Source organism: Neovison vison, chromosome 11 (assembly GCF_020171115.1).
Source record: "Neovison vison isolate M4711 chromosome 11, ASM_NN_V1, whole genome shotgun sequence".
Classification (NCBI taxonomy): Eukaryota; Metazoa; Chordata; class Mammalia; order Carnivora; family Mustelidae; genus Neogale; species Neogale vison.
Window position 1 is genome coordinate 201,664,875 of NC_058101.1, and position 26,203 is coordinate 201,691,077.

The following is a 26,203-nucleotide window of genomic DNA, read 5'->3' on the forward strand; positions in this document are numbered from 1 at the left end:
ATCCATGTCAACATGATTGGATCACAAGGGGCCGAGATACTTGAGTAGACATTATTTTGGGTGTGTCTATTAGGGTGTTCTAGATGATATGAGCATTTGAGTTGGTCCACTGAGTGACGCAGACTGCGCTCTCCAGTGTGAGCGCCCAGCATCCAAACGGTTGAGTGCCTGGCAGAATAAAAAGTTGGAAGAAAGTAGAATTTCTCCTTCAGTCAGACAGTGGATCTGGATCATCTTTCTTATCCTGCCCTAGAGTGACGGACACCTTTAGCTCCCCTGGTTCTCAGGACTTTGGGCATTTGACTAAATTCTACCACTGGTTTTACCGAGTCTTCAGCCTGGATATGGAAGATCAGGAGACTTCTCATCCTCTGTAATCCTGTGAGCCAGTTCCTCATAATACATTCATCTCTCTCTCCCTCTGTCTCTCTCCCTGTACACCCCCCAGGTTCGTTTCACTAGGGAACACCCACAAACGCAAAATCTCATTCATTACTTAATTTCTTGATTAAAAAGTAATCTATGACTCTTATAAAACTATTCTGAAAATATGGAAGAGTACGAGGACAAAATTAAATATAAATATCATTTATCATTTCAACCACTCTGAAAAATTATGACTAACTTTTATATCACCCGATATAGCATCATCTTGAACACATTTGTAGGTTTTCCTCTTAACATTCATGTCATCGTATCTCTGTATGGTTAGATACTATGCAGCCATTATCACATCAATGGACACGAACTGACATATTTTCACTTCTTAGCCCTTTTAAAAATATTTACAATATGTCAAGTATTTTATAAACTGTTTTATACACCTATATCATTTATCCTTGAAGGAAACCATTGATGTGTTTATATTCCCTTTGTATAGTTGAGGCTCTAAGGGTTAAAGAAGTCAAGAGATGTGCCCAAAATTAAAGATTTAGAACCTGGGGTTCTAAGTTTTATACTCAAGCCACTCCAATTCCAAAGTTCTAAACTGTCTTACTGTTAATTATTTTAGGTGTGTATCTCATGTATTTTTAAAATGCTGTTGTATATATCTAGAGAACATGTTTTGTGCCCTGTGCTTCTTTTGTATGCCCTTCAATATTTAATAGACTGCTAGGCACATGTTTGTTTCTAATTAAATTCTTAATTAATTGAATTGAATTTACCATATGGTCTTTGCTACTTCATCACTAATTTATTTCTGCTATTGATTTGGACTCAGTAAAAATATACATGCTCTCCATTGATAAAAACATTAAGAGTTATGATTTATGTGGCTTAATCAAGATATTGTTTTACTAAAACACTTCTGGTTAATATAATCAAGAGAAACTTTCTATAATTAGGGGTTTTTTTTCCCCAAATGATATGTGTCTAAAATGTAAAGAAAGGCAAAATCACTGATTAATGTTTTAATTGTACTATTTATCAAATGACAAAAACTTAGAGTACGGATTAAAAAATATACAGGAACAAAGTCCACATTTCTTCCCAGAGAACTCAGTGGTTAATAAGTTGAAGAAAATAATACAGAATAATTACCATGTCCCACACCCCCATCTCAGTTCTTTCTGTGAACTTGCAGGCCATAGCCTCTTAATACATGTCTTGCAATGACACTTAAAATAATCTTTTGCTGTAATATTGTCACTGGCCACCCCGTAAGACCTGACCTTAACTCACCTGCTTGTATCCACTGACCTTTGTCCCCTATTTTTCCTCAAGCTCTTCTTTTCAGTTTATCTCTTAACTCTGGCAAAAGATTTACAAGCCTAGTGTCCCCTGTGGAAACCAGAACTACCCCCGAAAACAGTATCAAGTACCTGCATGCAGACCACACAGACCAGTTTGGACTTGACCCCGACTCATGCTTGTGCAGATGGACCATGGAGTGACCCATGGAGTGACGGCCAGTTACCTTCACCTCACTGCAATACTAAAAGCTCTGCCCAAGGAGAAATTACAAGTCTCATTTACATAACATACAACAGATGTGTAGCCTGTTTCCTTAAGACATAGAAGCAGCCTTAGGCCTGTCTCAGTATCCGATGAACAAGATTCCCCTTTCTAACCCTAAACAAAAGGACTCAATTCTTCCTCTCTTGGAGAGTCACGGCTTTGGAGGTTATTCCCTACGACGTCCTTATTTGCTACAGATAAAGTTTCCTCTGTGGGACAACTCCCCCCGGTGTGGTTTCTACGTGACTCACCAAAGAGCGAACTCACTTTGGTTCGATGACAGTATTTCTACTTATTTCTGACACATTTTATTTTTTTGATGTGGCACAAAGTGTTCCATGTGCCAGTGGGTATCAAGACAAAACAACTGACCAGAAGAAATGACTTAAATGCAAAAAGATCATTGGAGAAGAAAATGATGCATTTTTTAAAACAGGGAGTGTGAAACTGGTTCACATATATATGAAAATGAATTTTTGATAGTTGGTGTAAGTATTAGCTGAAGAAATCTTGAACTGAATGTGTTATAATCAAATACTGTTTGATATGAAATATGTATTAATTTGAAATGTTTATTTATATTAACAAATTTGCATAGGGATATTTAATTAGAAGATTTCAAGCACCATGATCAAGTGATATGCAAATCGCATAATTCCAACCTGAGCGGAAGTGAGCATTGTTAGTTCTGTGTGTTCACAATGGTTAACTACTCATTTAAGTGTGATATCTAGTAGATACTTTGAATTTCCAAACTCATTGAAAGCAATGAGACTAAATTATTCTACAAAGTCTGTGATTCCGTGTTTAGTTATGTAAATCTCTCTCTCTCTCTGGCAGTTGTGTATTCAGTTGGTAGGTTCTGGGTCCAGCAACACGCAACCGGAAACGTGATCTTAAATCTACCAACAGCAGAGGAAAACTCAAAGAAAATAATTACAAAGAAAGGAGGTAAACTTTAGATAGCAAAGACAAATTTAGAAATATCAGATGGGATGAATGAAAAACTACACAACATCATTTCTGTTAATATAATTGGGATAGGGAAGCTGAAGACATTCTATACATGTTATGATGGTTTTTGTCCCTTTTCCTGCTTCTATTCTTGCTAGGACCTGTGCCCCTCCTCCCCCTTTACATGTGCCTCAATCTATGCCCCCTCCGTGTTAAGGGATAAGGAGTTGATCATTTCTCTAAAGTCTTCCAGAACAACAGATAACATCTAAGGAAAGATCAGTCAAAGATGACGGGATGAAACCATTTAAGCTCGTGTTCCAGACCACTGGTGCTAAACATCTGAAGACCAAGACCCTCTGGTTCTATGGAAGAAGTGATTTCTGGAGGACTCCTGGACCCTTTTCCTTGTACTAACCAGTTCCTGGACATATGAAAGGACAATACACCAGACCACAATCCTCAATAAAAACCTCAGACACAAAGCAGAGATTCTTTCTCCTTTACTTTCTGAATCTCCCAGACACTCTACCTGTATCTGTACACTCTCTACGTATCTTCAGTAAACTCTGCCTTCCCTTCCTGCTGTCTCATGTTTGATTTCTCTTCTGTGCACAGCCAGTAACTCTCTCGGCTGGTCCCTCAGGACCCCCTCTAGGTCCTTGGACCTGGCCTGTCCACTTTATAATAATGCTTAACATCTATTTATTAAACAGTATATGATCAACATACTGATATGATTCCAAACTGAGACACAATTCTTTGGCAAATTCTGAACAAAGGTAAGTCAAGTGGTCTGAAAGATTTACATGGAAATTTTTAAAATTATGAAACAATTTAGAAATAAAATCAAATAAAAATTATCATTGTACACTGATTGTTATTGTTTTAATAATCAAATTGTGCTTAATTTGAAATGTTTACAGATTAACATATTCCCTCATTCGGGTTTCCTTCTAAACACAGGACAATTATCTAGAACTTTGCCTTCTTGTTCAGATGCCCAAATATATTCTCGAGAATTCTAAAAATTCCAAAGATCTTATTCTTTCTGGCATACAGGAAAGCAAATGATCAGTAATTTAAGATAGTACGGAACATTAAAATCCAGTTTGAGAGTGTAGGGGATGGTGATGATACTGGTAACTGAGACTGATATGAAATCAACTGTTGTAGCATGTTCTACCACAGCATCTATATTATCTGGAAGAGGTTTTAGAGTGAAATAGAAACAATGATGCAATTAACATGGGTAACCGACATGTGGTATTTACAAGGAAAATTAAAGAGATCCATGAAGATTATTGGCTTGAAAGGCCATATAAGGTCTAAGCAGCTATAAACTAGCATAATTTTCTCTGTTAGGATCCAGCACACATTGTTCCCCTCATTCTAATTTTTCTTCAGTAATATAGCACTGAGATTATGATATAGGCCTTATGTTTTTTTGTTTTTGCTTTTTCACTTATTTTATCATTTTCCCATTCTCCTATTGAGTATTTGACATTTTTATTGTCTATGGGGGAAGAAAGATTTTTTAGAAGTGAATATAAGAATATAGGTGTATATGAAGAAATATTTAGATGTGAATATAAGAATATAGGCATATATGACCATTTGATCCTCATTCACAGATTCTATATTTATAAATCTGCCAAATTGTTAAAGTCTATTTGTAACCCTCAGAATCAATATTTGCAGCTTGTTCATGGTTATTTACGGATATGTGCAGATTGGCTAAAAATTTGAGTCATTCTCTGTGTACGTCCCTAGGGAAGGTGAACCAGTACGACGCTTTGCCTTCTTGTCTCAGCTCTCATATGACAAACGTATCTTTCTCAGTCTATTTAGTGTGACATATTTCACATTTTTGAGCTATTAGTGATTTTACTATTTAAAATGACCTCTAGGATGTAGGGCTCAAGTGCTGCCTAGTGTTCCTAAGAGCAGGAAGGCTGTGATGTGCCTCAAGGGGAATGTGCATTAGGACATGTGTTAGATGAATTCCCTTCCGATATGACTTACAGTGCAACTGTCCATGGGTTCAGTGTTAATGGATCAATGATATACATTAAGGTACTGTTGAGCCAAAACTTGTATATAAGACAAGGTTATGCATTGGTCAGCTGACAAAATGTTGTGACCAGAGTTTGCAGGAACTCTGTGAACATTTTCCCCTAGGAACATTTGTTCACTATTAGCTAATTCAGCCTTTGCAGAGACTATATAGAATACAACTACCATGAATAGTAACAATTGACTGCCTCATCAATTTCTTCTATGGAGATAAAATGGACATATAATTTAACTATGTTATTAAGGAAAAGTATAAATACTTTGCACTATAAATTTGTCAAAAGCTAGGTTTTAATTATTTTAGATAGAAGACAGTCATTTCTTACACAACCTTAAGGTGCTATGGAAATCAAGAATAGGATTAACAGATTTCCAAACTTGGTAGTTTTTCATAGCCTCTTCCAAAGAGGAAGTAATCTCAGTGACATCACATATATTGAAGGACTTGTTAACTTTTTGAAAGATGTATAAACCATGGGAATATTCAAACAATATTGACGGTAGATCTCATTTCGTTCTTTCTGAATATGCATATACTTAGTTTTGATGTCAGAAACCAAGATGCTAAAGTACCATTTTCAAAAGGTTATCCTTTCAGGGACACCTGGGTGGCTCAGTGGATTAAGCATCTGCCTTCAGCTCAGATCATGATCCCAGGGTTCCTTGCTTGGGAGCCTAGTTCTCTCTCTGCTTGCACTCCCTCTGCTTGCTCTCTCTGTCTCTCTCTGAATAAATAAGTAAAATCTTAAAAAAAAAAAAAAAAAGCTCTTCTTTCAACTTAACATCCAGTAATAAAGTATAATGTTTAAAATGTCTTTGGGAAATTTTACCCTTTGGGAAATTTATAGTGTCCATGCATTCTAGATTCTTTAATCAAACTTTCTGACCACATGGCTTTTTGGATATTCCATATCTCAAACTTAATATGTTTTCCCCAAAAACTGTTTCTTTTGTCTTTTTCTTCAGAGTTAAGAGTTTCATTTTTGCAATGTTCAAGTCAACCACCTTAGTCTTCCTTAACTCTCTTCCCCACTCTGTATGTTCAAGCCATTAGGAAATCCTGTTGAGGTAATTAAACTGTTCAAATACATGCCAAGAAGCCAGCCACCTTCACTATCTCTACTGCTACCATCTTGATCATTTCTTGTTGTTTTCCCAGCTCCTTTCCTGGACTCTTCAGTCCATTATCAAATGAGTAGCTACAGTGTAAGTTTTTAAACAGAATCTTATCATCTTTTTCATCAGTGAAAATTATCTAATGGCTTCTTAGCTTGCTCAGAACCAAAATCAGTGTCTTTCTGTGATCCACAAGACCCTTCATTACTTAACTCCATCAACCATCACCCTCTGTGGCTATATTAAATCAATTTCCCATTTCTGAACTGAAAAACAGGAAGATAAGAATATAAACTGTCAAGAAGATAATCCAATTATCAATGTAAGGAAGAATATAGTTATTGTTTGATACAGATATAAGAAAATAAATTTTGCACAATATCGATCTTTTATATACTGAAGGAAACTATTTTTGTAAATTCTTTTGTGAATATTATTATAGATATTTATACCAGCAAACTTAAGCATGTAACTTAGAGGTTTTTTTTTTTTTTGGAACAGCACTTATTTTTCTCAATAAGTAAATAGATTCATAAACTCTGTTTCTGTTCACCTGCCTAAATTATTACTCAACTTTAGTGAGCAGAAGTAAAATATTGGAGAGACTGCTTTTTTAAACTTTATTTGCAGTGATTCCAGATAATATATTTTGTATTTGCTCCTTTCATTTTCTAATACTCTATTAATACATTTAATGTTGAGGTACGATTTATATCAATGTGAAACTACCTCAGTATAGTCCTATTCAGGAAAATAAAATCCTAAAGACACTGAACAAAACAGTTTATGTATATGGTATAGACATATTATCTAGTTTATTGTACTTATTTATACTGAGTATTCACAAACTAGTAAGGAGGGAGTATAATATCTCATAAGATCATTAGGAAAGAATAAAATAGAAATCTTAGCATATTTGATTATTCAAGTTAATTGACTTCCTGGTCTTGAAAGGGGTCTACCATTCAACATATATTTTCTACAAATTATAGTGGAGTATAAAGTTAATCAAAGGTATCCTACCTGTGGGGAGCCTGGGTGGCTCAGTTGGTTAAAGCCTCTGCCTTCGGCTCGGGTCGTGAACCCAGAGTCCTGGGATCGAGCCTCACATAGGGCTCTCTGCTCCGGGGAGAGCCTGTTTCCTCCTCTCTCTCTCTGCCTGCCTCTCTGCCTACTTATGATCGCTCTCTGTCAAATAAATAAATAAAATCTTTAAAAAATTTTTTTAAAAAAAGGGTATCCTACCTGTTACCACTTATTTTATTTTAGAATGGATCACTTCAGAAAAGACAGGGCAGGAATATTAATGATTATTTACAAAGAATATAATGGAGCAAAATAGTGAAATACCCTTTCATAGAGAATGGTTTTTATAGCAAAGAGAGAACAGAAAAAGTGAGAAAGAAAAAGATGGCTCAAAGAAAGAAAAGAGCGAGCTATCTAAGCCCCTGGGATTTCTCTTGGGAGAGGCTATTATTTGTATTGATTTTAGTTTGCAAGTTTTCTTCTCTTTCTCTGCTGGCCCACCATGTAATCTATAAATAATAAATAGATGTACAGTGAGTCATTCTTTCGATTGCACGCACAGCAACCATCACAACACATTACTGCACCATCTGAACACCCCATCATACCCACCATAAAATGCACTTACTTGTGGATTCAGGACACTAGAATTTAAACGTGCTATTGGCCCCGAGATTCCAAACGATGGGGTAGCACAAAACGAAAGGATTCTTACAGGCCAAATATGTCAGCTCTTCTTGTTACTGGTGCTTTAATTTATATGCTTACTTCTTTGCCCTTAAACCTTGAGTTGAGTATTGAATATCTAAGACAAGAATGGTGGGTGTTACATTTAACAGTGTTAGATATGACTTTCTGGGGGCTTTTGATGGGACTCATAGAATTTTCTCTAAGTAATATAACTGTTATTTATCATGTAAATCTGTGAGAGATGGAAAGCTTTAGACTGTGAGAGTGTAACCGAATGGCTAATTTATATGCCCAATGAAGAGAGGAATAGAATTGACTGATGCCAATTAAAGAATCCTTTAGAAAGTAACATCGATAAAGGTAATTGGGAATTAATAATAATTCAGTGAGTAATAAGACCCCAGGGAGTTTCAGTGCTTTTGAGAACTGAATGAGCACAGCATATACTGCAAGTATGAAGACCTTTCTTATTCTATTGAAAAACCATCTTATTTTATAATTTTTAAAATTTTTTTCCAATAACAAACATCCAGAAAATGGTACAGATCTTCAGAGTGTACCTTAACTGAATTTTAAAATGTCAGCACACTTGTCATTCTAACACTAAGAAGAAGAGCCAGAAGATTAACAGGCATCTCCAAATCCACCCCCTTTCCATCCAGATACTTTCTTGAACAAAGTTGACTTTTGTCCATTGAGGCTGATTTTTAAGTATTTGCTCTTTGTCTGGCTTCTTATGTGTGGAACTGTTTGGCATTTCTCATTTGTATACAGTATTCAATTGCTTAAATAGACTACGATTTATTTTTCCAATTCATTGTTGACAGAGTTAATTCAAATCTTGGGCTAATCTATATAGTGCTGTTATGAACATTTTTGTACATATTTTTGGAAAATATACATGCTGGGTGATACACTATGCATGTATTCATTTTGGTAGATATTGGCAAACAGTTTGGAAAAGTTGTTATACTAATTTGCTCCCTCACTAACAATTTGTAAGCATTCCAGTTGCTCCACACTCTTGCTGGAGACTTAGTATTTTTTATAGTTCTTATTTCTTTTTTTTTCTTTTTTTTTTTTTTCCATCTTAGCTCTTCTGGTAGTTGGTAGTGTTAGCACATGTCACATTTTGGGTTTAATTGGTATTTTCCTGATGACTAATGAAGCTGAACACATCTTCATATAATTTGGCCATTTGGATATCTATCTTGTTTTATGAATTATCAAGTCTTCTGCTTATTTTTCTGTTGTGTTGTCAGTTTTTGTAATCATTTGTAGGAGCTGTTTTTATATAGTAAATGAAAGTCACCTTGTATTTTTTATTATTTAATGGTGCCTCTTGATAAATATAAATTCTTACTTGTACTTAGTACAATTTTTCATTTTTTAAAATTTTATGGTGGGTTTTGTAATGGATTTGTGTAAGAGATTTTTGTCTTTTCTAAATCAATAAATATGTTCCCTGATATTTTCTTTGAAAAACCATATAACCTTCATTTTTATATTTAGATCTATAATCCATGTGGGATATAGATGTAGAGAGGTCGTGCTATTTAATTATGATAACTAGCACAAAAATACCATTTTCTATTCAGTTGCATAAAGTTTCATAAACTTGATTGTAGGATGTCCTTTGGTCAAGGTATCAGTATGGGTCTAATCAGGAGTAGAAAAACATGCGGTAATTTGAACAGAGAATATCAATATAAATAGTTATTAAGTATAGCAACAGATTAAAGTAATGAGAGATGGGCTAATAATTAAAGAGAACTCTAAAGGGTATAGAAATATCAGCTATAAGGATTAGTCAGAATTGATATGAACACTCAAGGGAAAGCTCCATATATATATGCCCATTCTTCTGAGGTTCAGACCTTTTCGGAGAGCATACCACTATGACTCACATTTTCGCAGGAAGTTGCCCATGGTGGGTGCTGGTTGAACATGCTGGAAAACCACCCTCTAGGGCCAGGGAAAGCTATTCATCCTGTAGAGACTGGAAAAGCTGGAGGTCCTCTGATACCAAAGTGTCTAGGGAGGGATGAGGCCAGCTGGTGGCATGTGGGTGCTGCTGCCCACCATCGACTGTAGGCTCCTGATACTAGCGAAGCCACCCACACTGCAAGAGGCTGATGCTGGACAAGCTTCTCACATTAGAGCTGTGAACTGGGGAGGCGACATGCAATACAGGAGTCTATCAAGCAAGCACCCCGCAACTAGGCAGCAAAACCCTTTCTTCCTACAATGTTTCTCCAGCATTCTCCATGGAGAAAACTTCAGTACCGCCTAAAAAAACCACCAATATTTAAAGGTCCATGTCCATTTCCACAGAGCAGAAAAATGGGGTTACCTTGGAGCACGGAGACAATGAATTAATAATGGCAGTGTTCAATTCAGGTTTAAGAAATAAAGACTAGGTAGTTCGATACCCAGGATGTCTTTTTTTTTTTTTTTTTATACCCAGGATGTCTTGATCTAACTCCAATTTTAATGAAATGTGGCTTTTCCTGGGGCTCCATTTGGAAGGTAGATAGATTCTCACCACCAATGTGCCCTTGGCAGATGAAGACCACACTGTACTAATCTGAGAATGAACCAGCTAGGCATGCCTGAACATGCAGTCCTTGGAATCAGCCTCTGTCAGAAAGTCAGGCACTGTAGACCAGGTAAACTCTTTACAAGCCAGGAGGTGGGTACAAGTTGCTAAAACATATCATGACTTATTAAAAATACTTCTTTTCCAAGGTATCTCTCATAAAATGTACCCAATTTAATAAATTCACTCACTAAAGGTAGTAATATCACTTTTCTGCTTAGGAGTTAAAAAAGATTACTATTTAAAGAAAAGAGACTGCTTGGCAAGTATCATTCCCTGAAATATCTTTAATTCTATCCCTGTATAGGCATCTTGACTATATTGAGTGTGTACTTCTGATTAAAGTCTTTGTTTACTTTTATAATATTGCATTCTTCTAGTTTTCTTTCTGTCTGTGACAATTTCCTTTCTAATTCTTGTCCAAATGTCAGCATTTCTCAATAACTCTTACCTGTGATTCACTCACTTTTTATTCTTTTTCTCTAAAATTTCATCTATTTCTATGACTTCAACTTTCATCTTTTTGTGAAATATATAGGTCTGTATCTCTAATCCTTAAGACATTCTCAAGATCTAAAGTCATAGATTTCTAAATACTTGTAAAACCATTATGCCTCATCACATCTCCAGGAACTCAGATTCAACATAACCACAATTTTCCCACTTATGGTGTTTCCATCCAGAATTCAAAATCTGTATTAATGGTACATTCAGTCATCTAGTCATCGATGTTCAATATTTTATCTCAACTTTCTACACTTCCTAACCCATCATATTCATTATACTTTTGAGTTTTCTAGATTCTCTGTATTCTCTTTCTTATCCTGTATTTTCATTCCTAGTATATATGCACTAAAATTTCAAGGGTATAAAGACAAGCAACATGGTATTGAGAATAAGTGACTTGTTTTTTGAGGATACAGGCTAAAGTCTATTATTAATAAATCCAAGATATGTAATAAAATGGCATAGTTCTTTGAGTACATTAATGGGCCATGAGGTCAGTTCTTATGTTTTGATTGCAAAGGATATCATTCTAAGTGTTAGAAACAGAAGTTAAGCAGAAGGAGAAAAAACAATAGGACAAGGAGAGACTAAAGACCTCATTAAGAGCCTCACCTGAATGAAATAAAGCAATTAGAGAAAGTACAGTTAGAAAATACTGGAAGAGTACCAAAGATCAAGAAGACTTAATCTTGATGAAGAGCTTAACAGGAAAATTCTCATGATGGAGAGAAAGGTAGCTCCATAAGGGAGGGTAATAAAAAATACCTGAGATGTTAAGGTCAATAGTAAGGATTAAATGTTGGATTATAGAACACAAGTCAGTGTACATCTTAGATAAATATTAAACCCAAAATGGTGTTTAAAAATAGGATATGCAAATGGTTTAGGGTCTAGATTTTCCTTTTGTCTGATTCTTTACAGCAAGTTCTACTGTACTATTGGAAGCTTCACACAGAAACACTGAAAAACATCTACCTACAAGAAACTTGGTTCCCAGGAGGATGAATGAACTCCTGGGGTCAAGCGTAGCTCTAGAATTTTATGAGTGTGTGGAATCTTTTATTTACTTCTCTGTGAATTGCCTCCTGAACTTATTTAAGAATTATTTATCTTTCTTTTTCAGAAAAACTGGAAGAAGTTTAAGTGATGTTACTGAAATGTAAGAGCAGTTCAATAATAGAATTCTAAGAAGAGTTCTAGAATCTCTAGTAAATTGCTGAAGTTGTTTAAAATTACATGAGATAATTTAGAAAATTCCACTCATCTCCTACTTTATTAGATCAATATATTAAAATAAAATCATTTCATATTATATTTTTACCTTCTAAGTAAACAAAATAGTTAAGTTTAAAAATAGTGCTTAATAGTATGCATTTTAATTATAACATTTAATAATACTGTTTATTAATTAACCCACTATTTGACCTCAGAAATTATTATTTGACACATATTTTCTGAGTTCATATTATTTGTCCAATGCTGTGTAGGACCCTGTGAGACTATAAAAAGACACTCTAGTGTAGTGTGTAAAAGCATGAATTTGAGTCTAATTGCCTGGGTTGTAATTTTTGCCTTTCCATGTAAACTTGGGGATATCATTTAACTTCTTTCCTCATCTATGAAAAGTAGATGACGATAGCACTTACTTCACTAGGTTACGAGTATTAAGTGACTTAGAACAGTACTTCACACATAGTCATTTCTCAATAGTTATCAGTTCCTATGGATAAGATATATTGTGACAAACAAAGATGGTACAAGGGATTTAAGCCACTATCTTGTACTTGCCACAATCTTCTACTATGACATCGTATTAAGAGAATTATGTGTGGTATAGGGAAGGCAAAAAAAAAAAAAAAATTCCCTCTACTTTCTGGAGGTCTTAACTGAGACCCCTGTTAGTTAAAGGCAGATTAATAAAAGAAACGAATATTTGATGAATATGTATACCTCAGGTATACAGGGAAGATGCCCATGGGAAAACTGAGTAACTCCCTGAGGTGGTTTAAAATGCAGGTTTAAATACCATTCTGAAAAAGAAAGGGGAATGGATGTGGGAGAAGTGATTTTTAGGAGAAATGATGGGCACTTGGAGAAGAAATACGAAGTGTGAGAGTTGGTGACAGAAATCTGTCTGGGTGCGGTGTTGACTTCTAGGCTCCTCTCCTGTGACAAGTCAGTGCTCTCTGGCTGATGACATTCCTGGAGGGGAATTATGACAAGGAGTTCCATTTAGAGGCTCTGCCTTTCAGCAGATAAGGGGAGTTCATAGAAATCTTCCTGCATTTGCTTTTTTCTCAAGTACCTGCAGCCCAAAATAATCAATATGGCAAAGTGGCAGATTTTGGAGTGGTGTATTACACTACCCTTGCATGGTTTTGAATTTTTGGCAAAACTGTCCCGTGAACATGCTTTGAGACTCCCTCTATGTTGTTCAAACAGAGGAAGTGGAAACCAATTCTGGGAGAAAATATCACCAGAAATCAGGTGGTAGCCCTATCAGCCAGTTTCAAAAATGGATTGAAAGACCCATGTATATCTACATCAACCAAATGGGGCTATTTGGCTCTCTTCATCTGTTTTCCTTTTACCCCTCCTACCTAAGAAGCTCAGGGTTCTTTTGTGTTACAAGAAATCTCTGGGTACGATATTGTTCCATCAGATGAGACCACTGACTAAAAAGAGAATTCTTAGAAGGACAACATAGATGGCAGATCAATTAAAAATGAGTTACCACTATTCAAATACAAGTATTCCTTGTAACTATAAAATAGCATTTGTAACTTATTTGTAACTTCGAACTACTAAGAGGGAAGACAAATCAAACTACTCACCTTCCAGCTAATCACATTTTCCTATAAGCAGATTTCAGTAAATGATGGTCTTAAGCTGAAATGTGGGTCTGTGGTCCTTACTGCTACAACATTCTGGCATTGTCTGGGTTGTTCATAGCAATATAGACACTTGCTACAACAGAAGTCACTGCACTGTGAGTCCCAGCATCACACAGTTGTCTTACTTTAAATGTTTCCTTTTTCACTTTTTCTGTTGCCGGAGATTGCTGTGTCTGACTCAGTACCTGAAAAGTAATCATACTGAATTGAAATGCAGTGTTTTATCAGTTAGGAAACATAAAACAGGCTTGGCTGCTTCTCAGTTTTTCATATGTCTCTGTCACCATCACTCCCTCTTTCTTTATTTGAAGAAAGAATTAAAAAAAAAAAAAAAGAATCCTTCCTTAGCTTAAGGTCAATGGGGACATCTACCCAACTCATTTTATGATGGACAACCAAGGCTCCTGGTCTCTAACATCAAACTCAGAAGAGCAGAAATGAACTCAAACTGTAGTCTTCTCTTCATGGGTTCTGAGTATTTTTTTCTTGAGATTTTTAATGGAAAATTAAAATTAAAATTTCATTCTTGCTACACAAAGGCATGGTATATATAAAAACATGAGTCTTGCCACAAATAATTACGAAACATTGAGATCTTGAACCAGAAAACTCAAGTCAAAAGTGGAGATGGTTTCAGAGGGTTGAAGGGCCCTTACAATTATTATTATTTTTAAAGATTTTATTTTTTTATTTGACACACAGAGAGAATACAAGCAGGCAGAGAGTCAGGCAGAGGGAGAGGGAGAAGCAGGCTCCCCACAGAGCAATGAGCCTGATGCAGGGCTCAATCCCAGGACCCTGGGATGGTGACCTGAGCCGAAGGCAGATGCTTACTGACTGAGCCACTCAGGTGCCCCAGGCGCTTGCAATTATTCATTCCTTATTACCTCATTTAAGTCTTGGCGCCTGAGATTCCCTCCTGGTTTCACTGCCTTTACTCTCCTTCTCTATTACTGGTGTCAAATAAACTTACCCTTAAAATGATTTCATTCAGCATGTGATTCTCCACCTCCAAAGATACCAGGAAACTTTCGATCAGGTCTCCTCAATAGAAGATTTAGCCCTCTTGTCACTGTCATTGAAGTTTCTGATCCTTAGATGAACCCACATTAGAGATAACGGACATCTAGATAACTTGCCAAAAGAAATATGGCACTCTGGTACAGACTGTTAAATCAATATTAACCGAACTCACACTTGTGCCCAACAGAAACATATTTCAATAAAAACAATCCCTTAACTTCCTATACTTTAAAGTTTGTCAAAACATAAAAGTGAAATAATAATTTTCCGGAATAAGCTTAAATTACAAAAAGTCAGAACACAGAATTATTTGCATGTAAGATAAAGAATCTTAGTTTAGCAACAAATGTTGAATAAAGATTTTTTTACTATAACTACATAAGAAAGTTGTCTTTAGTATGTTATATGGTTTTGTTTACACTTAAAATTACATCTTCCTTCAAAATGACTCTGGAATTCTATAATCCATACCAGTATTATTGAGTTAAAATAATGTTTTAGATTTTTAACCTTCAGTCCACGAAGGAGTAACTTCTATGAGATCTGCCCTCTCCCATAACTAACTACTTTCTAGTCATTGCATCACAGGAGTGCAGGACTATAATCACTGAAAAAAGGGAAACAAGAAATGAGGCCTATGAAGTGCCTTGCTTTCTGCCTGGGGACAATTTGCAGGTCACAATGTGGAGAAAGGAAATCCAAACGAGTTTAGTACTTCTCCTGAGCTGAAGAAACTAAAATTAGTGCTCTTGAAAGGAAAGGGACCTAGATTTGTGGGTCAGTGTACCTGAGAGGCAGGAACTGCACAGAGAAATAAATTCCAGAAATTCAAAGTCTCTGAGTCTTTTTATCAGTCCAAACCTACTTCGGATTAAACTCCATAAGGCCAAACAAGAGAAACTGTAGTAGGAGAAAAAGTTCCAGGATTCCCTGAACTTTTAGAGTCTTCGAACAACCAGAATGGAGAGAATCTGCTTAATACAGGGTAAAGCTGGGGTGCCTGGGTTGCTCAGTGGGTTAAAGCCTCTGCCTTCAGCTCAGGTCATGATCTCAGGGTCCTGGGATCCAGCCCCGCATCAGGCTCTCTGCTCAGCAGGGAGCCTGCTTCCCCCTCTCTTTCTGCCTGCCTCTCTGCCTACTTGTGATCTCTGTCAAATAAATGAATAAAATCTTTAAAAATAAATAAATAAAAATACAGGGTAAAGCTGTATCTTAGCAACAGGTTTAAATAAAACAGGTGTAATCCTAGAAAAATGGCATTCTCCTATCACACACACATACACAAAGTGAATAAGTAAGTTAATGTGAGCCATATCAGGAGAAAAATCTGGCAATAAAATAAAATTGCAAGAGATAAGAATGATAGAATTAGCAAAGATTCTAAAAGACATAAAATACAATCTGTGTATGAAATTCTCCTAAAGGAGATTAATAGCAGGATAAACCCTAAAGATGAAATAACTGGCAAACTTCAAAACAGAGTAATAGAAAATATTCAAAAAATAGCACAGAGATAAAAGATGGTGAAAAAAAGGAAAGTAAAATAGCTGGAGTGACTTGTAGGACAATAACACACATGTAATTGAAGTCTTAGAAAAGGGCAGGGGAAATAAAATATATTTGAAGAAATTGTATCTGAAAATATTTCACATTTGATGAAAACTATAAACCTAGGAATTCAAGAAGTAGTACACACTTCAAATAATACAAAACCAAAAACATACCATCTCACATCATAATCATCTTGTTGAAAACAAGTAATAAAGCAGTCAAAAAAACACATATGTGCACACAATCATTGCATACTAAGAAACAAAGATGAAAATTGCCATAAGTTTTTCATCAAAAATCATGCAAGCTTTAAAGTGTTGAAAGAAAAAAAGCTTGTCAGTATACAATTATAAAGCCAGCAAATGAAAAAACTAAAGTCAATAAAGACTAAGCTGAACAAATCTGAGTGATGTAGTTGCCAGCAGATTTCAGCTACAAGAAATTTTAAAGGAACTTCCTTGGGCTGAAGGGAAATGGTACCAGATGAAAACAATAAGAGAAGAATAGTGAAAGGGGTAAATAAACAAATAGTCATAATTATTTTCCCTCTCATTCTGTTTGAACAGTACTTAGGCACTTAATTTTGGATTTATAATGTATAGAAGTAAAATATATTTCAACAACAGAATAAATAATAGGAGGTATATCTACCTATATTGTTGAAGTTTTTTATGTGGATTGCCATTATATATATATATATTTTTTAAAGATTTTATTTATTTATCTGACAGACAGAGATCACAAGTAGGCAGAGAGGCAGACAGAGAGAAAGGGGGGAAGCAGGCTCCCTGATGAGCAGAAAGCCCGATGTGGGGCTCGATCCCAGGACCCTGGGACCATGACCTGAGCCGAAGGCAGAGGTTTTAACCCACTGAGCCACCCAGGCGCCCCAAGATTGCCATTATATTTTATGAAAGTAGATTATAATACTATAAATATACATGTTGTAAATCCTGGTAAAAATACTATAAAATAAAAAATAAATGTAACAGTGGTTCTTCCAAGAGTGGAGGAAAAAAATAGCATCCTAAAAAATAAATTTTAGGAAGATAAAGGAACAAAAACCATATGGAATTTTAGAAAGTGCTAGAGTTAAACTCAAAGATGGAAAATTACCTCAAATACAAATAACCTAAACAATAAAAAATTCAAAAATGGATAAAAAATGAATTCTAACTTCATGCTGTGTAATGTAAGTCCATTTTCAATATATCAAAATGAAAGAAAGAAATAAAAAAGAAAGGAAAAGAATGAACAGGTTTAAGGAAATTTATAAGCATGCATTCAATTTTCCATGTTTAAAAGTAAGATCAATAAAAACAACAACAACAACAAAAAAGATATGCTGTTTAATCATAAGAAAGCTGGCATGGCTAAATTATATCAAACTAGACTTCAGAACAAGAACTTTTAAAGATAAAGGGGAACATTTCATATTATAAAGGGGTCAATTTATTGTTAAGAGATATCAGTCCTTAAGGTGTACCTACTTAAAAGAGATTAAAAGAAGCAAAACTGGCAATCTTAAAGGAAAACAGACAAATGCACAATTGTATTTTAAGATTTCAACACTCCTTTCTCATTAAGGAACATTCAGCAGCATAGACCATAAAACTCAACAAATTTCGGAGATTTGATATGATGAAAAGATTGTTTTCTGTTACAAAAGAAATCAAACAGCAAACTTAAGTAAACTGTACGTTAAATAAAGTTAGAAAATACTTCTAACTTATTGAAATTAAAATAATCATATATTAAAACGTGATGTATGAAGATAAAGTCATGCTTATAGTGAAATTTATAGATTTATCCTTTTCTATTAGAAAAGGATAAAAATTTAAAATCAATGATTAAGCATCAGTCTTACTGAGCTAAAATATAGAGGAACAAATTAAAGTCAAATTAACTTAATAACAAAAAGCTTGAAATTAATGACTACAAAATAGACAAAAATAGAGCAAATAATAAATTCAAAAGCTGAGTGCTTAAAAATAATCAACACTCCTATTTAGAGTGATAATAATTTAAAAAATTAATGACATAATTACCAGTAACAAAACTGAAGAGAGGGCATCACTACAGACCCTACAGGTAATAGAAGAAAACATAATGAATACTTTCTTTGGAATTACTTTTTCAATAAATTTAACATTGAGTGAAAAAATTCCCTAAGACAGAAAATATCAAAAACATTCAAGGAAAATATAGCTTCTGAATTTTTCTGTACAACTAAACAAATGTAAAACCTTCTCAGAGAGGGTGTTAAGAAATGTGCCCTAAAGCAAACAGTAAGTTCTACGGCTAAGTTTAAAGCTCTCTGACAAGTCTGTGTATTAAACATGAGGCTATGCCACTATGAATTGTTTAAAGAAAACAAGTGTCAGAATGATATGAAAAAGCAATAGACCAAGAAATAGATAAGCTTAAGTACACTAAGCAAATTTCTCTCGAAAGAGAAAGAAAGAGAGCAAGAGAGGGGGAGAAAGAAAGAAAAGAAGGAAGGAAAGAAAGGAAAAGAAAAAGTGAAAGAGAAGGAGAGGAAAGGAGAAAAGGGAGAGGAAAGAAGAGAGGAGAGGCGAGGTGAGGAGAGGGAAGGGGAGGGGAGGGGAAGAAAAAGAAGGAAGTGGGGGAGGAAAGAAAGAAGGAAAGGCCCCTGCGTGGCTCAGCTGTTAGGAGTCTGCCTTTGGCTCAGATCATGATCCCGGGGTCCTGGGATTGAGTCCTGCATCAGGCTCCCTGCTGTGGGGGAGGCCTGCTTCTTCCTCTCCCACTTCCCCTGCTTGTGTTCCCTCTCTCGCTCTGTCTCTATCAAATAAATAAATAAAATCTTTAAAATTAAAAAAAAATGAAGAAGGAAAGAGAGAAAAAGCAAGCATGCAGGGAGATTTAATATTGCTTTGTAATAAAAGTCATCAAAATAGAAATAGACAAACCACCTCTGACTTGTTTATAATAAAAGAATTGTTGGGGTGGCTGGCTGGTTCAGTCAGTAGAGCATGTCATTCTTGATCTCAGGGTTGTGAGTTCGAGCTTCATATTGGGGGTGGAGATTACTTAAACATAAAATCTCCTCAAAAAAGTAGGAAATAAAAAATAATTGTCATTTGTCATTTTTCTGAGCATTTGTTCTAATGCTGGGACTATTTTAACATTTCAGAAGGTAATTAAAAGCATTTCATAATCAATACAAAAATTTTTAACGTTCTTAATTTTAAAATGCATTACACTGTACATTTTTTAATGGAGATGAATTTAGTTCATTTGTAGAACTAAAAATTTGTTCTAAAAATGTAGAAAGAAAAAAATATAGTATTTATTATAGAATAGTTAGTTTCCATCCAGGACTATGAAATGTATGTGCTAAAAACATAATTAAAACTCTACTACGAACATACAGTTTTTTAAGGAAATGTATGAAAATTGAATTGTGCTGGAATTGTAAAAAACTGCTGCCATTTATGGATGGATTTTTTATAAAAGGAATATAGTCTTATTATCTTAATCTGTTAATCTATCATAAAAGTAAGTAAAATCTAAACAATATTTGCAACAATTTTCTAGCAGTGGTTTTTTAATTGCACCATATTTGTATATATATTTGTTATTTTTCTAACATTTATACATTACTTTGGAGACTGATTTTAATTTATATAGTTCTACATAAAGTTTGGCTGTAATTTAAAAATAAGAACTCTAAGTACCCATATATATATAAGGTAACCCATGAATTTTAGTCTGTGAATGTGAGAGTATCTGTGACATAAGATACAGTTTTACATCAAATCTGTTAGGATAGGGTAGATTGTGTTGCAGTTAAGAACCAAATCCAAAAGTCCTAGGGGCTTGAGGAAAGATGAATTGCTTGCAAGTAACTCAAAGATCCAGGCTGCTCATAACCCAGAGATTCAAGCTAGCAGAGAAGCAACTACTTGAAGGATGTCAATCACCTTGCCAAAAGTTAAAAAAAAGCTCTGAAGGTGGGTCTTGCATCAGCAATTAAGTGCTCTGTTTGATAAATATCATTTCTATTCACAGTTTATACGCAAGACCCAGACATGGCTCCCATAACTACCAGGAGACCAGAAGGCACAGATCAGAAACATTTGACAAATACTACCAATGACTACACAGAGAGCATTCTCCTTTAAAAAATTAGAAATCTTGGGATGCCAGGGTGGCTCAGTGGGTTAAAGCCTCTGCCTTTGGCTCTGGTCATGATCCCAGGGTCCTGGAATCGAGCCCTGCATTGGGCTCTCTGCTCAGCGGGACTCTGCTTCCCTTCCTCTCTCTGCCTGCCTCTCTGTCTACTTGTGATCTCCGTCTGTCAAATAAATAAAATCTTAAAAAAAAAATTAGAAATCCAAGAGAGTAAATCTGTTCCCTAGAAAAAATTAAAAAGTTTTAAAATCAGGATGATCTGTATCAATATTATTTATTAGGCACAAATATTAACTTATTGGCGGCTGTAATGAAAATAATTGGAATTAGGCAAGAACATTTTTACCTTATGTTGTGAATAGGTTATATGGAAAAGAGGTTTCACAGCAAATTTTTCTGTACACATGAATATTATAACCAAGCAAACAAACGTACAAAAATATTGAATTTTAAATACAGTAGTACTATACTGAATTTAAATACAGTAATACTATACTATTACTGCACAGTAATATAGTAATACTATAAATTTCAGATCTGCCATTAAAAACGAGTTGAAGTTAGTTCATGGAAAAAAATGTGTAAGGAAGGCTGGAGGCTGCTGAGTTATGTTACGTAAGATCAGAGAAAACGAACACAAAGAGAATTTCCAGCAACCATCATGTGACCCAACAGAGCAAAGATGAAGAATTTAGGGGAACGAGGCGTCATGTTCAATACGCCTTTCTCTACACTTTGTTGCCTTTCAGTCTCTGTGTACTTTATGCCTAGCCACTCTGATTTGGTGGTGCAAAAAGGAACAAGCTGGGAAATTTTACATCTTACGCAATACAATTTCTACATTAAAATGATATCACTCCCTTCTTAAGAATCATATAAACTAATTTGCATTACACAAAAGTGTATCACACAAAACATGGTACAGCAAAACAAAGAGTTCCAACTGAGGACAAACCATCTGGTGTCATCAGAGACAAAGAGAAAGGATACGCTAGTAGTAGTCGCTTTACAGCACGGCCCTGTCCTAGCAGCTCTTTCTTCCTGTCCAAATTCTCAATTAAAGCATCTAACTGCACCTCTGGCTTAAGTTAAATCAACTAATGTAATTCTAATACCATGTTGCCTATGCTTAAATATTTTAAAGTAAATTGAAGACAAAATAAAACACTAGTTTCAAGTTATAACCCAAATGCTACTGGATATGCTTTACATAGAATTAATATGGGAGCATGCAAGTTTTGACAAACATCTAAAATCTGTAAAATCTGTTGAAAGATATATTTGAGTTCTTTAATATCCCATCAAATTAAAAATTATTTGGAGTTAGAATTTTTTAAAAATTGTATATATTCACGACAGACATGAAAATTCTATTGTTCTGCTAATAAAATCCTATTGATTCCATTCCATCTGGATGGAAACAGTAGATGCTTATATTTGAATCCACAATTATGGGTTATGTTAACAATGTAGCCATGGTTCTATGACCAAAATTTAAAATACAGAATTCAGTTAATATCTTCAGATACACTCTTTATGAATGAAATTTATCAAGCTTGTAAAAATTGTTAAGCAACTGCCTTTCCCAGATTGCGGGTTCCCTCATTACTGAATTAAATAAATCTTCGACAGATGCTTAGTTTACATTTATAAGAGAATCATGTTATTTAATTTTTGAAAATCATCTTTGACAGTTGATGGAGGTCCCACTAAGACACCGAAAATGATTCAGTTCCCCAAGCCATTTAAAATGGCTTTGGTAAGGGGCTCCTGGGTGGCTCAGTGGGTTAAACATCAGCCTTCGGCTCAGGTCATGATCTCGGGGACCTGGGATCAAGCCCTGCTTCAGGCTCCCTGCTCAGTAGAGAGCCTGCTTCTCCCCAGTCTCTGTGGCTACACCTCCTTGAGCTCTTTCTCTCTCTTTCTGTCAAATAAATAAAAATCTTAAAATAAATAAATAAATAAATAAATAAATAGGTAAGTAAGTAAATAAAATGTGTCAGGTAAGATATGAACTTCCCAGACTCAAGTGAGTTTTTTTGTCCCTGGAATGAATTCCAAATACAATAAAACTTACCTTCACTGATCTTTTGTCATTTCTTCTTTCTGTTGGTGCTTTTGTTTCTGATATTAGCAAAGTTTGGATGGTCTGGCTTCCTCGCGGCCAATGTATCATTTAAACTATGTCCAAAGTTGTAAAAGCATATGTAAAACTCTCTATGCTCTATGTGCCTGTAATTGAGAAGAACCTTTTATCTCTCATCATATATTTTAGAAATATTTCCTATCTTGGAATGTTTTAATAAATTATACTACAAATCCTCCTTAGAGAGTACTGCTTGTATTGTTTTATTGAAGATAATAGCTTATGTATTTCAAATACAGAGAACGCAAACATTCTTAGAAAAAAAAACAAAAAATGTTTACTGATTACAATGTTTACATATTGAAGGGGAAAAATATTCTCACAAAAACTTTCAGCTCAAAAGTAGCTTTATGTAATAATCCATGTTTATATGAATAGGTATGAATCCCTGGGGAAATCCTGGTGTCTTTTTTTTTTTTCCCCCATAATGTACAATGGAGAAATATATTTTGTAGGGTTTTTTTTTTAAGATTTTATTTATTTATTTGACACAGAGAGAGAGAGAAAGAGAGAGATCAAGATCACAAGTTGGCAGAAAGGCAGGAAGAGAGAGGGGGAAGCAGGCTCCCTGCTGAGCAGAGAGCCCGATGCCGGGCTCGATCCCAGGATCCTGAGATCATGACCTGAGCCGAAGGCAGAGGCTTAACCTACTAAGCCACCCAGGCGCCCCTATTTTGTAGGTTTTAAAATGAAAGCTGCCTTTATTTTCTTATGTGAGACTAAATAATCTGATTCTTAAACTCCTTATACTTATTTACTGACCAGATAAGCTAATATTATGTCCATATAATATTTACAAGGAAGAAAAATGTAAATGTGTTTTTAATAAAAATTGAATTATGATTCTGAAAATATTTTTCTCCAGCAAGGGCAATTATGTAATAAGCCAACTGAAATTTAATTTCTAAGATCCTTAGATAAATAGGCAAATTTGCATATTAATAGAATTAGATGATGAATAAATTTTAGATGCCTCTACGATTTTTAGTGGAGAATACTAAAACGTCGGTTATAGACATCAACACATACAAGCTCTCCTCCACCACACATACACAAACATATCTACACGTGATATATCCACATATAGAATTTATGTCTATTTTTCCCATAGGTATTACGTTATGAAATAGCTCTATTTCTGGCCTACTCTACTGTTTTCTTTTTGCCCCTTTAACTGTGCCATTGCAAATTTTGTGGCTGCAGTCTGTTGCCTACGTGCTTGTGTTCATGGCTGATCTCTGAAAGCCTGCACAGTAAAGACAGTTCTCAATTACCAAGCTCCTAGTAAAACAAGAGGTAGTTACTTTGATCACAAGTTAATTTAATGATTTAGATTTAGATTATATTAGGAGCTGGGCAGAAATAAGAGTATGTATGCAAAAACTGTGTTTTCCATAGAAAAAGAGAGTAGTTATCTTTAAAGGGAAATATCTTTTTACATATGTGAAAAGATGATGAAACTATGATCTGAATGGGTATAAGAGGTCGCAAGAAGTCAGTGGACTTTTGTTAGTCTTGGTTTATAATAACGGCAAGTGACGAGTCTGAGAAGACTAGGCTGAGATTTTAGCAAATTGCCCAATTTGGTAGGTTTATTCACAAAATGCTTAATGTCATAGATCATAAAACTATAGGACTAAAATTTTGTTTTCTCCTTGTTAATAATGATAAATTGGTCTAGAATATCTAGTCTGCTCATAACAAGAGGTAGTGAAAAGGTTTCTTTCCCCTTTCTATAATTTTTCCAGTGGACAGAGATTGTGTATCTCAGAGTAGCTTTCTAAGCTTGATGCTGACTTTTCTAAAACCTTGATTATTTAAAATAAACAATCAAGTTTCTCACTTCTGAAAGAAGTAAGATTCCTTACGACTGTGGTACTTTCCACACTCATATTTTTAAATATACGCTATCTCTCTGAATTATAGGAGGCAAGCTACAGCTTTTCATTGTTTCCAGGACCTTACTGTATTATTTTAATCACATTAACTACTATCCTCTGACAACGTTCACGATTTTGGCTTTTTGAAATTAATCTCTAAATTACAAAAAATCAAAATGTCTTTTACATTTAAAATTTCCAGGTGGACAGTTTTTTACATGATTTAAAAAGTGGTATGCTAGAAATCATTTTTTGATGATTCATATTTCTTTCTTAACACAATGCATTGGCTTCCTGAAAAAAAAAAAAAAAAGCAATCCTATTAAAAGAGAAACTCAGTTTTCCTAAGGTTAACTATAACTCAGGTAAATTTTTATTAATGTAAGTTGTTCCAAGGCTGTGTGTTTTAGAGGAAACCCCTGAATATTTAGGAATGCCCTCACTGCTTATAAAATGTCTCTCTCTCAGGAGAAACACTAATGAAGTCTTTTTGAACCATTTATTACATCTATGATAGAGTCTATTTATTCCTTTCCATTCTTGACATTTTTGGTTCGTGTTGTCAATTACTCACAGGTATCTAGTCTTGTCACCTCTTGGTGATTTCTGCCCATCTCTCGTGTTTCCTGAAAACTTTGCTAAAAGCTGGAGATTCGAAATGTGTTTTCCCACAAAGGGATCAGACCTCAGGGATAGGACTAAAGCAGCTCGTGTATAAACTATCATTACTTCAGGAAAAGATCGATGGGACAGAATTTTGAGCGGACACTGCACAGACAGGTGTCAGAATCTGAGTCCACAATTTCAAGACAAATTTACGCAGATACAGAGGATTTCATGAAAGGTGACTAGAGACCCAGGACCTAGTAGAACAAAAAGCAGTTCAAGTAGGAATGAATAAAGGATTAAAAACAGTTCACTCCAGTTACTTGCTTAGAACATTGTTGGTATCTTGAAAGGTCTTTTTCCCTACCCACCTTGTTAGATATTTAAAGAATCCTTTTCCCCCCTTCTTTATTCATATGTCATCTTTATTTAAGTCACTCAGAGTTCAGGAGCAAATGTTTTTACTGATTTTCTTTTTGCTCTTAATGGCACTGTAGTTATTTAAATAGGACAACCAGAATTAGTCCTCCTTTAAAAAAAAATAGAAAATAATTTGATGAATTAGTTGCTGAAACGTTGTTTGAATTTTCTGGCATGTCATATTTGAAGATAAGTTTTACTGGGCACCTGGGTGGCTCAGTTGGTTAAGCATCTGCCTTTGGCTCAGGTCATGATCCCAGGGTCCTGGGGTCGAGGCCTACGTCAGACTCCCGGCTTGATGCGGAGCCTGCTCCTACCTCTCCCTCTACTGCTCCTCCTCCCCCGCTTGCATTTGCTCTTTCTCTGTCAAATAAATAGATTAAAAAATCTTTTAAAAAATACAATCCTAGTTCCCTTTCCAAAATCTTTAAATGGAAATTACCTTTATGGTCTTAGTAGTTAATCAACACTGTATGGATTTTGATTTGCCAACCACGTCACAAGGTGTGATAACCAGCACCTTCTGCTGATACCAGGTATTTTTGTTTAAAAATCTCTGAAGATTTTTTTTTTTTAAAATCATGGGAATGGTTCACTA

The 26,203-nt window shown here is 35.0% G+C and overlaps 1 long non-coding RNA gene across 7 annotated transcripts in view; it reads right to left on the reverse strand.

The window, feature by feature from the left end:
* LOC122890009 overlaps positions 1-26,203 on the reverse strand; it is a 74,039-nt gene that overhangs the window by 16,059 nt on the left and 31,777 nt on the right. For 5 of the 7 annotated variants that reach the window (XR_006381011.1, XR_006381015.1, XR_006381014.1 and 2 more), the window contains 3 exons: positions 25,557-25,714; positions 22,631-22,785; positions 13,762-14,006 (listed from right to left, as the gene is read on the reverse strand). This is a non-coding gene — a long non-coding RNA (uncharacterized LOC122890009). The remainder of the gene's footprint in view (positions 1-13,761; positions 14,007-22,630; positions 22,786-25,556; positions 25,715-26,203) is intronic. The other 2 variants (XR_006381010.1, XR_006381013.1) reach the window with 2 other exon arrangements.